The sequence below is a fragment of the Elephas maximus genome, chromosome X (assembly GCF_024166365.1).
Source record: "Elephas maximus indicus isolate mEleMax1 chromosome X, mEleMax1 primary haplotype, whole genome shotgun sequence".
In the NCBI taxonomy this organism is placed as follows: Eukaryota; Metazoa; Chordata; class Mammalia; order Proboscidea; family Elephantidae; genus Elephas; species Elephas maximus.
In genome coordinates, this window is record NC_064846.1 from 106,216,428 (window position 1) to 106,233,633 (window position 17,206).

The window sequence follows — 17,206 nt, forward strand, 5'->3', positions numbered from 1 at the left end:
AAATTTGAAAAACATTTTACTGCACTGCTCTGTCTTGATGCAACCACTTCACTAATGTGATTTTTGGGGTACCAAGAAGCACCTCCTTGCTACTTCACTCTCAACTGCTGCCTGAAATACAACTATTTGTTTCATTCCTTTTGTCTAAATCTTTATCTCTTATTGAATTTAAGTAATTCAGGAAGGGGGGATACTTTATTTGAGAGTTTTTGTTTTATGCAGCCAGACACAATTTCTAACTGACATAGGCACCAACGCTTCAGTGAGAATTAATACCACATATAACTCTTCTCACAATACATAATGAGCACTCATTCATGTGTCTTAGCTGAATCTCCTCAAAAAGTAGACCCTCTGATATGAGAGGGGTGGGGTGTGATACGGGGAAGTAAAGGCAACCAATAAAGGGTGTGTTATTAAAACAGCTACCACAGTAGGAAACTGAAGCCTAATCCCTGCAGAAACTGGGGAAAAGTGGCAAAAACACACTTCAGAATTCTCACATCCGAGAGGCAAGGAAGCCAGAGTATTTCTATCCTAATGCCATTGGTTAAAGGCTATCTCCAGGGTGGAGAAGGCATTAATTCCCACGTACTTTTGGACTGCTGTGTTCTGGACAAAGTGGGTTCCAGCAGCCTGAGGGCAGCCCTGCAACAAAGATGTAGGTACTGGATATGGGAAACCAGGTTGGAGCAAACAGAAGTGGTAAGGGGAGCTGGATGGAACACCACCAGCTTCTGCTACATGTTAGCTTGCATCCTGATCAACATCAGCTCTGGTATATTCAACAATTTCTGGGTGTCTGGTCTAGTGCCACAGTGCTACCAGAATGGATGGCACAGTGTGCTGGGTAAGAACCTCAGATGGAACAAGTCTGTTTTAAACCCAGATCATGCACTAACTCTGTAACCCTGATCTTCATCTTCCTCATATGTAAAATGGGGAAAATAATCATACCTAAATTTTTTAATTCTTAGGGTTATTGTGAGAACCTATCACAGAGCTTAGCAAGTGCTCCATTTAGCTAACATTTATTATTAATAATAAAAAAGGTTTTGAGTTGATTCTGGTTTTTAATCTATGAAACGGGAAAGTATGTGTACAGGTACGTGAGGGCCAGAGACTTTGAAAGATCATTATGTCAGGGGCAAGTCCACAGTCAAACTCAAGTGATCTGACTCCGGAGGTCTTGAACTTTATAATACCTGAAGCTTCTTTGTTCATATGTTGGAGCCTCTTAATAAGATCTATGCACACCAGTGGGAGTGGGAGTGGGAGTGGGGCTACGTTCTCAGCAAGTTGTTAAACTTCTTTGAGCCTCCATTTTCTCATCTGTAAAATGGGTTCTATCTTTTTGGACTTTTTTTTTGTCCAGGTTACACTCTATCACATGGAGCATAGCTGCCTGGAATGTCACCTGGACCCATGGCAGAATTTTCAAGAGCAAGAAATAAACTCTGAGGTTTGGGGAATATTTGTTACCATAGCACAACCAAACTTATCCTGACTGATACAGAGATCCTCAGTCAGAATCACTCCCTTCTGAGTTCCTCCAGGGCCCCATTCATTCTGTTACGGCCCATGCTTATATGTCTTCACTAAACTCTGAGCTACTGTGGGTAGATATGGCATTTTAGTCATCTTGGTATCCCTAGTGTATCCTACCACAAGGCATGGCCCAGAGTGGGTACTAAGGGTAGTTGGCTGGAAGCAGGACTGGTGTGGAGGTAAACATATCTTGGCCCAGGAAGCTACCTTAAGTGACCGATTGGTGGAGGCCTCATGAGCTGAGTTGAAGTGATAAGGGCTCCCAGAGAATACGGGACCACTCTATGCCCATGTACTATCCTTCCTCCTCCTATCCCCCAACTAGATGAGAAAACAGTGTCCATGTGACACTCACAGACCACTGCAAAGGAGGTCACAACCAAGACAGAAATAGACATGGAACCAGAGCAACATGCTTCTAGGAGACATAGATCTTACCTGTAACATCCCCATTCAACTGTGTTTCAAACCTAGCTGGCCTAGACTACCTAAAACTCAGTCTAAACTGTTGTCCTACAGGTGGTAGGATTAGGCAATGCTAGAAAGTCTCATTTTTTATCTTAGGTTTTTTTTTTGGTTGGTAAAGGCCTAGGTAAGTGAGGTATGCCTCATCAACCCCATATCATGGTCAGGAAAGAAGCCTCTGCGAGCCAGGGGTAAACAGGTTGGCATGAGTAAGGGAAGCCCAGAGTCCAAAAGCTATGTGGGTCAAGCAGCACAATGGTGGCTCCAGTGACTCAAATGCTGAAGGAGCCGGAAACCCACAACAGAGATCTTGGTCTTCTTCCTACTTGCTCTTGGTACTAAAGAAAAAAGGACCTCTGACTTCAGTTGTCTGTTGGAGGCCTAGATTACAAAACTTAAGAGATAGGGTTATTAAGCAGGGTACACGTAGTGACAGTCATTCACTTGTTTTAGTGTCAGTTGGTTCCATGTTCATATTTCCCTCCCCTAAGCAACACTCTCTATAAGCAACACTCTGAGAACCAGAAGCTCTGGGGTCAGTTTGAATGGGGGGGGGATTGATGAGGAATACTTACTAGCTGGGTAACCTTGACAAGTCACTTTATTATTTTTTTTATAATTTTTATTGTGCTTTAAGTGAAAGTTTACAAATCAAGTCAGTCTCTCACACAAAAACTTATATACACTTTGCTACGTACTCCCAGTTAAACTCTCCCCCTAATGAGACAGCCCACTCTCTCCCTCCACTCTCTCTTTTCATGTCCATTTTGCCAGCTTCTAACCCCCTCTACCTTCTTATCTACCCTCCAGGCAGGAGATGCCAACATAGGCTCAAGTGTCCACCTGATCCAAGAAGCTCACTCCTCACCAGCGTCCCTCTCCAACCCATTGTCCAGTTGAATCCATGTCTGAAGAGTTGGCATCGGGAATGGTTCCTATCCTGGGCCAACAGGAGGTCTGGGGGCCATGACCACCGGGGTCCTTCCCATCTCAGTCAGACCATTAAGTCTGGTATTTCTATGAGAATTTGGGGTCTGTATCCCACTGCTCTCCTGCTCCCTCAGTTCTTTGTTGTGTTCCCTGTCAGGGCAGTCATCGGTTATAGCCAGGCACCATCTAGTTCTTCTGGTCTCAGGATGATGTAGTCTCTGGTTCGTGTGGCCCTTTCTGTCTCTTGAGCTCGTAATCGCCTTGTGTCCTTGGTGTTCTTCATTCTCCTTTGATCCAGGTGGGTTGAGACTCTTTGATGCATCTTTGATAGCCTCTTCCTACTGTTTAAGACCCCAGACGCCACTCTTCAAAGTGGGATGCAGAATGTTTTCTTAATAGATTTTATTATGGCAATTGACTTAGATATCCCCTGAAACCATGGTCCCCAAACCCCCACCCCTGCTATGCTGGCCTTCGAAGCATTCAGTTTATTCCAGAAACTTCTTTGCTTTTGGTTTAGTCCAGTTGTGCTAACCTCGCCTGTATTGTGTGTTGTCTTTCTCTTCACCTAAAGCAGTTCTTATCTACTATCTAATTAGTGAGTACCCCTCTCCCACTTTTCCTCCCTCCCCCCTCTCTTAACCACAAAAGAATGTTTTCTTCTCAGTTTAAACTATTTCTCAAGTTCTTATAATAGTGGTCTCATACAGTATTTATCCTTTTGCAACTGATTAATTTCACTCAGAATAAGGCCTTCCAGGTTCCTGCATGTTATGAAATGTTTCACAGATTCAACACTGTTCTTTATCGATGTGTAGTATTCCATTGTGTGAATATACCATAATTTATCCATTCATCCATTGATGGGCACCTTAGTTGCTTCCATCTTTTTGCTATTGTGTAAAACCAGAAACCAAACCCAGTGCCGTCGAGTTGATTCCGACTCATAGCGACCCTATAAGACAGAGTAGAACTGCTCCACAGAGTTTCCAAGGAGCGCCTGGTGGATTTGAACTGCCGACCTTATGGTTAGTAGTGTTATTGTATACAGTGCTGCAATAAACATGGGTGTGCACATATCTGTTCATGTAAAGACTCTTATTTCTCTAGGGTATATTCCAAGGAGTGGGATTGCTGGATCGTGTGGTAGTTCTATTTCTAGCTTTTTTTTTAATTAATTTTTATTAAGCTTCAAGTGAACATTTACCATTCCAATCAGTCTGTCACATGTAGGTTTACATACATCTTACTCCCTTCTCCCACTTGCTCTCCCCCTATTGAGTCAGCCCTTACAGTCTCTCGTTTCGTGCCAATTTTGCCATCTTCCCTCTCTCTCTATCTTCCCATCCCCCCTCCAGTCAAGAGTTGCCAACACACTCTCCAGTGTCCACCTGATTTAATTAGCTCTCTCTTCATCGGCATCTCTCTCCCCCCCACTGACCAGTCCTTTTCATGCCTGATGATTTGTCTTCGGGGATGGTTCCTGTCCTGTCTCATCAGACGTTCTGGGGAGCATTGTCTCTGGGATTCCTCTAGTCTCAATCATACCATTAGGTATGTTCTTTTCATGAGAATTTGGGGTCTGTATCCCATTTTTTTTTTTTTTTTGGTCTCCTGCTCCCTCAGGAGTTGTCTGTTGTGTTCCCTGACAGGGCAGACATCGATTGTGGCCGGGCACCAACTAGTTCTTCTGGTCTCAGGATAATGTAGGTCTCTGGTTCATGTGGCCCTTTCTGTCTCTTGGGTTCTTAGTTGTCGTGTGACCTTGGTGTTCTTCCTTTGCCTTTGCTCCAGGTGGGTTGAGACCAATTGACGTATCTTAGATGGCCGCTTGTTGGCATTTAGGACCCCAGGCGCCACAATTCAAAGTGGGATGCAGAATGTTTTCATAATAGAATTATTTTGCCCATTGACTTAGAAGTCCCCTCAAACCAAGTTCCCCAGACCCCAGCCCCTGCTCCGCTGACCTTTGAAGCTTTCATTTTATCCCGGAAACCTCTTTGCTTTTAGTCCAGTCCAATTAGGCTGACCTTCCTTGTATTAAGTGTTGTCTTTCCCTTCACCCAAAGCAGTTCTTATCTACAGATTGATCAATAAAAAGCCCTCTCCCTCCCTCCCCCCTTTGTAACCACAAAAGTATGTATTCTTCTCCATTTTTTCTATTTCTCAAGATCTTATAATAGTGGTCTTATACAATATTTGTCCTTTTGTAACTGACTCATTTCGCTCAGCATAATGCCTTTCAGATTCATCCATGTTATGAAATGTTTCAGAGATTCGTCACTGTTCTTTATCGATGCGTAGTATTCCATTGTGTGAATATACCACAATTTATTTACCCATTCATCTGTTGACGGACATCTTGGTTGCTTCCAGCTTTTTGCTATTCTAAACAGAGCTGCAATAAACATGGGTGTGCATATATCTCTTTGTGTGAAGGCTCTTGTATCTTTAGGGTATATTCCGAGGAGTGGGATTTCTGGGTTGTATGGTAGTTCTATTTCTAACTGTTTAAGATAACGCCAGATGGATTTCCAAAGTGGTTGTACCATTTTACAATCCCACCAGCAGTGTATGAGAGTTCCAATCTCTCCGCAGCCTCTCCAACATTTATTATTTTGTGTTTTTTGGATTAATGCCAGTCTAGTTGGTGTGAGATGGAATCTCATCGTAGTTTTAATTTGCATTTCTCTAATGGCTAATGATCGGGAGCATTTTCTCATGTATCTGTTGGCTGTCTGGATATCTTCTTTAGTGAAATGTGTGTTCATCTCCTTTGCCCACTTCTTGATTGGGTTGTTTGTCTTTTTGTGGTTGAGTTTTGACAGAATCACGTAGATTTTAGAGATCAGGCGCTGGTCTGATATGTCATAGCTGAAAATTCTTTCCCAGTCTGTAGGTGGTCTTTTTTCTCTTTTGGTGAAGTCTTTAGATGAGCATAGGTGTTTGATTTTTAGGAGCTCCCAGTTATCTGGTTTCTCTTCATCATTTTTGGTAATGTTTTGTATTCTGTTTATGCCCTGTATTAGGGCTCCTAGGGTTGATCCTATTTTTTCTTCCATGATCTTTATCGTTTTAGTCTTTATGTTTAGGTCTTTGATCCACTTGGAGTTAGTTTTTGTGCATGGTGTGAGGTATGGGTCCTATTTCATTCTTTGGCAAATGGATATCCAGGTATGCCAGCACCATTTGTTAAAAAGGCTATGATTTCCCCAATTGACTCACACTGGTCCTTTGTCAAATATCAGCTGCTCATACGTGGATGGATTTATATCTGGGTTCTCAATTCTGTTCCACTGGTCTATGTGCCTGTTGTTGTACCAGTACCAGGCTGTTTTGACTACTGTAGCTGTATAATAGGTTCTGAAATCAGGTAGAGTGAGGCCTCCCACTTTCTTCTTCTTTTTCAGTAATGTTTTGCTTATCTGGGGGTTCTTTCCCTTCCATATGAAATTAGTGATTTGTTTCTCTATCCCCTTAAAGTATGACATTGGTATTTGGATTGGAAGTGCGTTATATGTATAGATGGCTTTGGGTAGAATAGACCTTTTTACTATGTTAAGCCTTCCTATCCATGAGCAGGGTATGTTCTTCCACTTAAGTATGTCCTTTTGAATTTCTTGTAGCAGAGTTTTATAGTTTTCTTTGTACAGGTCTTTTACATCCTTGGTAAGATTTATTCCTAAGTATTTTATCTTCTTGGGGGCTACTGTGAATGGTATTGATTTGGTTATTTCCTCTTCGGTATTCTTTTTGTTGATGTAGAGCAATCCAAGTGATTTTTGTATGTTTATTTTATATCCTGAGACACTTCCAAACTCTTCTATTAGTTTCAGTAGTTTTCTGGAGGATTCCTTAGGGTTTTCCATGTATACGATCATGTCATCTGCAAATAGTGATAGCTTTACTTCCTCCTTACCAATCTGGATACACTTTATTTCTTTGTCTAGCCTAATTGCCCTGGCTAGGACTTCAAGTACGATGTTGAATAAGAGCGGTGATAAAGGGCATCCTTGTCTGGTTCCCGTTCTCAAGGGAAATGCTTTCAGGTTCTCTCCATTTAGAGTGATATTGGCTGTTGGCTTTGCATAGATGCCCTTTATTATGTTGAGGAATTTTCCTTCTATTCCTATTTTGGTAAGAGTTTTTATCATAAATGGGTGTTGAACTTTGTCAAATGCCTTTTCTGCATCTATTGATAAGATCATGTGGTTTTTATCTTTTGTTTTATTTATGTGATGGATTACATTAATGGTTTTTCTGATATTAAACCAGCCTTGCATACCTGGTATAAATCCCACTTGATCAGGGTGAATTATTTTTTTGATGTGTTGTTGGATTCTATTGGCTAGAATTTTGTTGAGGATTTTTGCATCTATGTTCATGAGGGATATAGGTCTAAAATTTTCTTTTTTTGTAATGTCTTTACCTGGTTTTGGTATCAGGGAGATGGTAGCTTCATAGAATGAGTTGGGTAGTATTCCGTCTTTTTCTATGCTTTGAAATACCTTCAATAGTAATGGTGTTAAGTCTTCTCTGAACGTTTGGTAGAACTCTGCAGTGTAGCCGTCTGGGCCAGGACTTTTTTTTGTTGGAAGTTTTTTGATTACCGTTTCAATCTCTTTTTTTGTTATGGGTCTGTTTAGTTGTTCTACTTCTGAATGTGTTAGTTTAGGTAGGTAGTATTGTTCCAAGAATTTATCCATTTCTTCTAGGTTTTCAAATTTGTTAGAGTACAATTTTACGTAGTAATCTGTAATGATTCTTTTAATTTCATTTGGTTCTGTTGTGATGTGGTCCTTCTCGTTTCTTATTCGGGTTATTTGTTTCTTTTCCTGTTTTTCTTTAGTCAGTCTAGCCAATGGTTTATCAATTTTGTTAATTTTTTCAAAGATACAGCTTTTGGCTTTGTTAATTTTTTCAATTGTTTTTCTGTTCTCTAATTCATTTAGTTCAGCTCTAATTTTTATTATTTGTTTTCTTCTGGTGCCTGATGGGTTCTTTTGTTGCTCACTTTCTATTTGTTCAAGTTGTCGGGACAGTTCTCTGATTTTGGCTCTTTCTTCTTTTTGTATGTGTGCATTTATCGATATAAATTGGCCTCTGAGCACTGCTTTTGCTGTGTTCCAGAGGTTTTGATAGGAAGTATTTTCATTCTCGTTGCTTTCTAAGAATTTCCTTATTCCCTCCTTGATGTCTTCTATAACGCAGTCTTTTTTCAGGAGGGTATTGTTCATTTTCCAAGTATTTGATTTCTTTTCCCTAGTTTTTCTGTTATTGATTTCTAGCTTCATTGCCTTGTGGTTTGAGAAGATGCTTTGTAATATTTCGATGTTTTGGATTCTGCAAAGATTTGTTTTATGACCTAATATGTGGTCTATTCTAGAGAATGTTCCATGTGCACTAGAAAAAAAAGTATATTTTGCAGCAGTTGGGTGGAGAGTTCTGTATAAGTCAGTGAGGTCAAGTTGGTTGATTGTTGTAAGTAGGTTTTCTGTGTCTCTATTGAGCTTCTTACTGGATGTCCTGTCCTTCTCCGAAAGTGGTGTGTTGAAATCTCCTACTATAAATGTGGAGGTGTCTATCTCACTTTTCAATTCTGTTAAAATTTGATTTATGTATCTTGCAGCCCTGTCATTGGGTGCGTAAATATTTAATATGGTTATGTCTTCCTGATCAATTGTCCCTTTTATCATTATGTAGTGTCCTTCTTTATCCTTTGTGGCGGATTTAAGTCTAAAGTCTATTTTGTCAGAAATTAATATTGCTACTCCTCTTCTTTTTTTGCTTATTGTTTGCTTGATATATTTTTTTCCATCCTTTGAGTTTTAGTTTGTTTGTGTCTCTAAGTCTAAGGTGTGTCTCTTGTAGGCAGCATATAGATGGATCGTGTTTCTTTATCCAGTCCGTGACTCTCTGTCTCTTTATTGGTGCATTTAGTCCATTTACATTCAGCGTAATTATAGATAAATAAGTTTTTAGTGCTGTCATTTTGATGCCTTTTCATGTGTGTTGTTGGCCATTTCATTTTTCCAGATGCTTTTTGTGCAGAGACGTTTTTCTTAGTAGCTTGTGAGATCCTCATTTTCATAATGTTTAACTTTGTGTTTATTGAGTCGTTACGTTTTTCTTGGCTTTTTTCTTGAGTTATGGAGTTGATATTCCTTTTTGTGGTTACCTTATTATTTACCCCTATTTTTCTAATTAAAAACCTAACTTGTATCCTTCTATATCGCCTTGTATCCCTCTCCATCTGGAAGTTCAATGCCCCCTATATTTAGTTCCTCTTTTTGATTATTGTGATCGTTTATCTATTGATTTCCTGTTATGTGTATTATTTTGTTTATTTATTTATTTATTAGAATTAGTCTTAATTTGTTTGTTTTTGTGCTTTCCCTATTTGAGTTGCGTTGATATCAGGACGTTCTGTTTTGTGAACTTGTATTGTGCTGGTACCTGATATTATTGGTCATCAGGCCAAACAATCTCCTTTAGCACTTCTTGCAGTCTTGGTTTAGTTTTTGCAAATTCTCTAAACTTGTGTTTATCTGTAAATATGTTAATTTCTCCTTCATATTTCATAGAGAGTTTTGCTGGATATATAATCCTTGGTTGGCAGTTTTTCTCGTTCAGTGCTCTGTATACGTCGTCCCATTCCCTTCTTGCCTGCGTGGTTTCAGCTGAGTAGTCTGAACTTATTCTTATTGATTCTCCCTTGAAGGAGACCTTTCTTTTCTCCCTGGCTGCTTTTAAAATTTTCTGTTTGTCTTTGGTTTTGGCAAGTTTGATGATAATATGTCTTGGTGTTTTTCTTTTTGTATCAATCTTAAATGGGGTTCGATGAGCATCTTGGATAGATATCCTTTCGTCTTTCATGATGTCAGGTAAGTTTTGTGTCAGGAGTTCTTCAACTATTTTCTCTGTGTTTTCTGTCCCCCCTCCCTGTTCTGGGACTCCAATCACTCGCAAGTTATCCTTCTTGATAGAGTCCCACATGATTCTTAGGGGTTCTTCATTTTTTTTAATTCTTTTATCTGATTTTTTTTCAGCTATGTTGGTGTTGATTCCCTGGTCCTCCAGTAGTCCCAGTCTACATTCTAATTGCTCGAGTCTGCTCCTCTGACTTTCTATTGCGTTGTCAAATTCTGTAATTTTATTGTTATTCTTTCGGATTTCTACATGCTGTCTCTCTATGGATTCTTGCAACTTATTAATTTTTCCACTATGTTCTTGAATAATCTTTTTGAGTTCTTCAACAGTTTTATCAGTGTGTTCCTTGGCTTTTTCTGCATTTATCCTAATTTCATTTGTGATATCTTTAAGCATTCTGTAAATTAGTTTTTTATATTCTGTATCTGATAATTCCAGGATTGTATCTTCATTTGAGAAGGATTTTGATTCTTTTGTTTGGGGGTTTGGAGAAGCTGTCATGGTCTGTTTCTTTATGTGGTTTGATATGGACTGCTGTCTCCGAGCCATCACTGGGAAACTAGATTTTCCAGGTAATCAGCTAAAAAAAAAAATGCCGTCAGATCCCTATCTGAATTCTCCCTCTGGCTCCGGGTATTCGGATGTTACTGGAGCCTCCTGGGGAGGGTGGGGGAGGGATCAGAGAGCTGGGAGTGTAGCACCACAGAATATAGAGCTGAACACCGCGTTCACAGTCCGCCCCCGTCTGCCAAAATCCGGGCGGGACGGCTTCCCGGCTAGGACACTGCTTTCCCTGCTCGGAGACCAGTCACTTCCTCCCGGGGACTACTCCCTCCAGTGCGCGGCACCGCTCGTGCGCACTGGGTGGGCGTCTCCCGCACGAACGGGTGGGCCCGCCCCCAGGGTCTATTCAGGAGAATATAATTGGACCCCACGCTTGCGCCCCGCCCGCGCGTGCTCCCAAATCCCAGCGGGACGGCTCGCCGGCTGGGACGCTGCTTTCCCCAGTCTGAGACCAGTCACTTCCTGGGGTTTCTCCCTCCTGTGCGCCGCGCCACACGCGCGATCTGGGTGGGCATCACCCGCACGACCAGGTGGGCCCGCCCCCTGGGTCAATTCAGGGGAATATATTTGGACCCCGCGCTCACGCCCCGCCCCCACGAGCGCCCAAATCCCAGCGGAATGGCTCCCCGTCTGGGACGCTGTTTTCCCCGCTCTGAGACCAGTCACTTCTGGGGATTTCTCCTTCCGGTTCGCTGCGCCGCACGCGCAGACTGGGTGGGCGTCCTCCCGCACGAACGTGTGGGCCCCGCCCCGGGGTCCCTTGAGGGAAATATAGCTGACCTCCCCCCCCCCGCTTGCGCCCCACCCGCTTCCTGCCAAACTCCCTGCGGGACGGGTCCCCAGCTGGGACGCTGTTCTCCCCACTCCCAGATCAGTCACTGCCTCCCGGGTGCTTCTCCCTCCGGCTGCGCCACTACGCCACCCGCGCCAACCAGCTAGACTTCCTCCCGGGATGGGTTCGGGGGGGAAGGGCTGGGCCCCCCGTCTGTGCCGTCTGACCCCCTGGGCTCTGCCCCAGATCGGGCTGCGAAGGTCACCTGCCTGGTACGCTGGCTCCTAGTTCTGAAAATGGTCGCTGTCTGCCCGTATTTGTTCGTTTTCCGTCTCTAAGTCTGTGCTTGTTGTTCAGAGTTCGTAGATTGTTATGTATGTGATCGGTTCCCTTGTTTTTCCGAGTCTTTGTTGCAAGAGGGATCCGCGGCAGCGTCCACCTAGTCCGCCATCTTGGCCCCGCCTCTCCTATTTCTAGCTTTTTAATGAAGCTCCAAATCGATTTCCAAAGTGGTTGTACCATTTTCCATTCCCACCAGCAGTGTGTAAGTATTCCAATCTCTCCACAGCCTCTGCAACATTTATTATTTTGTGTATTTTGGATTAATGCCAGCCTTGTTGGAGTGAGATGAAATCTCATTGTAGTTTTGATTTCCATTTCTCTAATGGCTAATGATTGTGAGGATTTCCTCATGTATCTGTTAGCTACCTGAATGTCTTCCTTAGTGAAGTGTCTGTTCATATCTTTTGCCCATTTTTAATTGGGTTATTTGCCTTTTTGTAGTAGAGTTTTTGCAGTATCATGTAGATTTTAGAGATCAGGCGCTGATCGGAAATGTCATAGCTGAAACTCCCACTCCGTAGGTAGTCTTTTTACTCTTTTGGTGAAGTCTTTGGATGAGCATAGGTGTTTGATTTTTAGGAGCTCCCAGTTATCTAGTTTTTCTTCTGCATTCTTAATAATGTTTTGTATACTGTTTTTGCTGTGTATTAGGGCTCCTAATATTGTCCCTGCTTTTTCTTCCATGATCTTTATTGTTTTAGACTTTATATTTAGGTCTTTGATCCATTTTGAGCTCGTTTTTCTGCATGGAGTGAGGTATGGGTCTTGTTTCATTTTTTTGCAGATGCATACCCAGTTATGCCAGCACCATTTGTTAAAAAGACTGTCTTTTCCCCATTTAACGGTTTTGGGGCCTTTGTCAAATACCAACTGCTCATCTGTGAATGGATTTATGTCTGGATTCTCAATTCTGTTCCATTGGTCTATGTATCTGTTGTACCAGTACCAGGCTATTTTGACTACTGTGGCAGCATAATAGGCTCTAAAATCAGGTAGAGTAAGGCCCCCCACTGTGCTCTTCTTCTTCAGTAATGCTTTACTTATACAGGGCCTCTTTCCCTTCCATATGAAGTTGGTGATTTTTTTCTCCATCTCATTAAAGAATGTTGTTGGAATTTGGATCAGAATTGCATTAAATGTATAGATCGCTTTGGGTAGAATAGATATTTTTATAATGTTAAGTCTTACTATCCATGAGCAACGTATGTTTTTCCACTTATGTAGGTGTCTTTTGGTTTCTTGCAGCAGTGTATTGTAGTTTTCTTTGTATAAGTCTTTTACATCTCTGGTAAGATTTATTCCCAAGTATTTTATCTTCCTGGGGCTACTGTAAATGGTATTGATTTGGTGATTTCCTCTTCAATGTTTTTTTTTGTTGGTGTAGAGGAATCCAACTGATTTTTGTATGTTTATCTTGTATTCCGATACTCTGCTGAACTCTTCTATTACTTTCAGTAGTTTTCATGAGGATTCCTTAGGGTTTTTTTGTGTAGAAGACCATGTCATCTGCAAATAGAGATACTTTTACTTCTTCCTTGCCAATCTGGATGCCCTTTATTTCTTTATCTAGCCTAACTGCTCTGTCTAGGACCTCCAGCACAATGTTGAATAAGAGTGGTGATAAAGGGCATCCTTGCCTGTTTCCATTTCTCAAGGGGAATGCTTTCAGGCTCTCTCCATTTAGGATGTTGTTGGCTGTTGGCTTTGTATAAATGCCCTTTATTATGTTGAGGAATTTTCCTTCTATTCCTATTTTGCTGAGAGTTTTTATAATAAATGGGTGTTGAACTTTGCCAAATGCCTTTTCTGCATCAATTGATAAAATCATGTGATTCTTGTCTTTTGTTCTATTTATGTGATGGATTACATTAATTGTTTATGTAATGTTGAACCATCTGTGCATACCTGGTATGAACCCCACTTGGTCATGGTGAATTATTTTTTGATATGTTGTTGAATTCTATTGGCTAGAATTTTGTTGAGGATTTTTGCATCTAAGTTCATGAGGGATATAGGTCTGTAATTATCTTTTTCTGTGGTGTCTTTACCTGGTTTTGGTATTAGGGATATACTGGCTTCATAGAATGAGTTTGGGAGTATTCCATCCTTTTCTATGATCTGAAATACCTTTAATAGTAGTGGTGTTAACTCTTCTCTGAAAGTTTGGTTGAACTCTGCAGTGAAGCCGTCCGGGTCAGGGCTTTTTTTTTTTGTTGTTGTTGGCAGTTTTTTTTTTTTTATTACCTTTTCAATCTCTTCTTCTGTTATGTGTCCATTTAGTTGTTCTACCTCTGTTTGTGTTAGTTTAGGTAGGTAGTGTGTTTCTAGGAATTCTTCCATTTCTCCTACGTTTTCAAATTTGTTAGAGCACAGTTTTTCATAGAAATCTGATATGATTCTTTTAATTTCAGTTGGGTCTGTTGTAATATCACCCACCTCATTTCTTATTCAGGTTATTTGCTTCCTCTCCTGTTTTTCTTTTGTCAGTTTGGCCAATGGTTTATCAATTTTGTTGATTTTTTCAAAGAACCAGCTTTTGCTCTCGTTAATTCTTTCAATTATTTTTCTGTTTTATATTTCATTTCGTTCTGCTCTAATTTTTATTATTTGTTTCCTTCTTGTGTCTGAGGGTTTCTTTAGTTGTTCTCTTTCTATTTGTTCAAGTCGTAGGGATAACTCTTTGATTTTAGCCCTGTCTTCTCTTTTGGATGTGTGCATTTATTGATATAAATTGACCTCTCAGCACTGCTTTCGTTATGTCCCAAAGGTTCTGATGGGAAGTGTTTTCACTCTTACTGGGTTCTATGAATTTCTTTATTCCATCCTTAATGTCTTCTATAATCCAGTCTTTTTTGAGCAGGGAATTGTTCAGTTTCCAAGTGTTTGATTTCTTTTCCCTGCTTTTCCTGTTATTGATTTCCACTTTTACGGCCTTATGGTCAGAGAAGACGCTTTGTAATATTTCAATGTTTTGGATTCTGCTAAGGCTTGCTTTATGACCTAATATGTGGTCTATTCTAGAGAATGTTCCATGTGCACTAGAAAGGAAAGTAGACTTGGTTGCTGTTGGGTGGAGTGTTCTGAAGATGTCTACGAGGTCAAGTTGGTTGATTGTGGCATTTAGATCTTCCGTGTCTTTACTGAGCTTCTTTCTGGATGTCCTGTCCTTCACCAAAAGTGGTGTGTTGAAGTCTCCTATTATTGTGGAGCTGTCTATCTCACTTTTCAATGCTAATAGTTTGTTTTATGTATCTTGGAGCCCTGTCATTGGGTGCATACATATTTAATATGGTTGTATCTTCTTGGTGTATTTTCCCTTTAATCATTACATAGTGTCCTTCCTTATCCTTTCTGATGGATTTAACTTTAAAGTCTATTTTGTCAGGAGTTAATATTGCCACTGCTGCTCTTTTTTGATTGTTGTTTGCTTGATATATATTTTTTCCATCCTTTGAGTTTTAGTTTGTTTGTGTCTCTAAGTCTAAGGTGTGTCTCTTGCAGGCAGCATATCGACGGATCGTGTTTTTTAATCCATTCTGTGACTCTCTGTCTCTTTATTGGTGCATTTAGTCCGTTTACATTCAGCATAATTATGGATAAGTGTGAATTTAGTGCTATAATTTTGATGTTTTTTTTTTGGTGCATTGTTGACAGCTTCTTTTTCCCACTTAATTTTATGTGCTGAGTAGATTATCCTTATATATTGTCCTTTCCTCATATTCATTGTTGTTGATTTTTTTTCTGCTGAGTCTGTATTTTTTTCTTGTATTTTATTTTGATGAGTAGGATAGTTTGTCTCCTTTGTGGTTACCTTATTATTTACACCTATTTTTCTGAATTTAAACTTACAATCACAATATCAGTGATGTTTTCTGCCAACAAATCTTCAACTCTCTTTGTATTTTCTGTTATTCCTCCCTGTTCTGGTACTCCAATCACTCGTAGGTTATTTCTCTTGATAGCGTCCCACAAGATTCTTAAGTTTTGTTCATTTTTTTCAATTCTTTTATCTGAGTTTTCTTCAAATATGTTAGTGCCAAGTGTTTTATCTTCGAGTTCAGGAAATCTGGCTTCCACTTGCTCAATTCTTCTCCTCTGACTTTCTATTGAGTTGTCTACTTCTGTATTATTATGGTTAATCTTCTGAATTTCTGATTGCTGTCTGTGGATTTCTCCAGCTTATTAAATTTTTCATTATGTCCTGAATGATCTTTCTAATTTCTTCAATTGCTTTATCTGTGTGTTCCTTGGCTTGTTCTGCATATTTTCTTCCTGATGTCTTGAGGGATTCTGTATATTAAACTTTTGTATTCTGGCTCTGGTAATTCCAGGAATGCACTTTCATCTAGAAGATCCCTGGATTCTTTGTTTTGAGAGCCTGTTGAGGTGATCATGGTCTGTTTCTTTATGATTTAATATTGACTGTTATCTCCAAGCCATCTATAAGTTATTGTGTTACTTTATTGTGTTGCTTACTGTGTCATAGCTTCTTGCTTTGTTTTGTTTTGATATACCCAAGTGGGTTGCTTGAGTGAGCTAGCTTCAGTATTTTCTCCTTTGGAGCTCTGACATCCTGTCCCTGGCTGGCTAGAGCTGTTATCAGGTATATCATTCTAGGAGCCCACTCGCTTTTCTTGTATGAATTCAGCTCATGTGTCCAGGTAGCTGATCATCAAGTGTGTGGTACACACTCTGTCCTACAGTCTTAGAGGGGTAGGGATGATTGGTGTATGTACCGGTATCTGATTATAGCAGGGGCTCACGCTCTGAACAAGGCAGGTGGCTGAGAACCGATCTCCAAGTGTCTCTGAGGAAAGCATGTCCCTGTTCCGTACAGCATGCAGGTGGGTGGGTTCTGCAGATGGACCATGGGCACCTGATGTGTTTGGTTGTATGGACTGGGAGGTACCAGTTATCCTTGGATCACTGTCGCAGGTGTCTGGTTGACCTGAGTGGAGCTACCAGTCCTTATGTCCCTAATGTGGGTAGGTGAGGACCTTGTTTAACAGGCAAAGCAATGTCAAACATCAAACACCCACCTCTCCTCCACACAGTTGAAACGGTTGGAGTCTGCCAACAAGGGCCTATTCTCCCGAAATAGGTCCACACAGGTCCATGCAGAAGGGAGAGGTGCACGAAGTCCATGGACCGTTTATGCCTGGACAGGAGCCACTTCTGTCCTGAGTTCTCCTGGTTAGTGGAGCTGGCAAATTATCTTTCCCCCAACTGCAATTTTTTTCATTCTCCAAGGCCAGAAGGATGGCTCTAGGAGCTCATCAGGGCCTTTCTCAGGCCCAAGGAATTCAGCTGCTGAAGCCAGTTTGGAGGTGGGAGGGACATGGTAAAATATGCTCAAGTACTTAGCTTCTGCTGAGAGAGCCGTTCTTCTCAGGTTCCAGAAGTGTGAGTAGGCTGTGTGGCTGGCTGCTTCTTCCTAAGGAAACTGCGGCCGAACGCTAGTACCAGCCTGCTGCTGCCACTGCTCTGGGAATGGTGCCTGAAGGCTCCCCGCGACTCAGATCCTCTCTGCTTCTGAACAGTCTCTTCCTCCCCCTGCCCCTCAGTTCGTTTTCTAAGCTTGCCTTTGAAGCTCAGGTCTCCCAGAGTGTCACAAGTATACTCATTTCACTTGTGTTTTCCGGTCTTTGTTGTAAA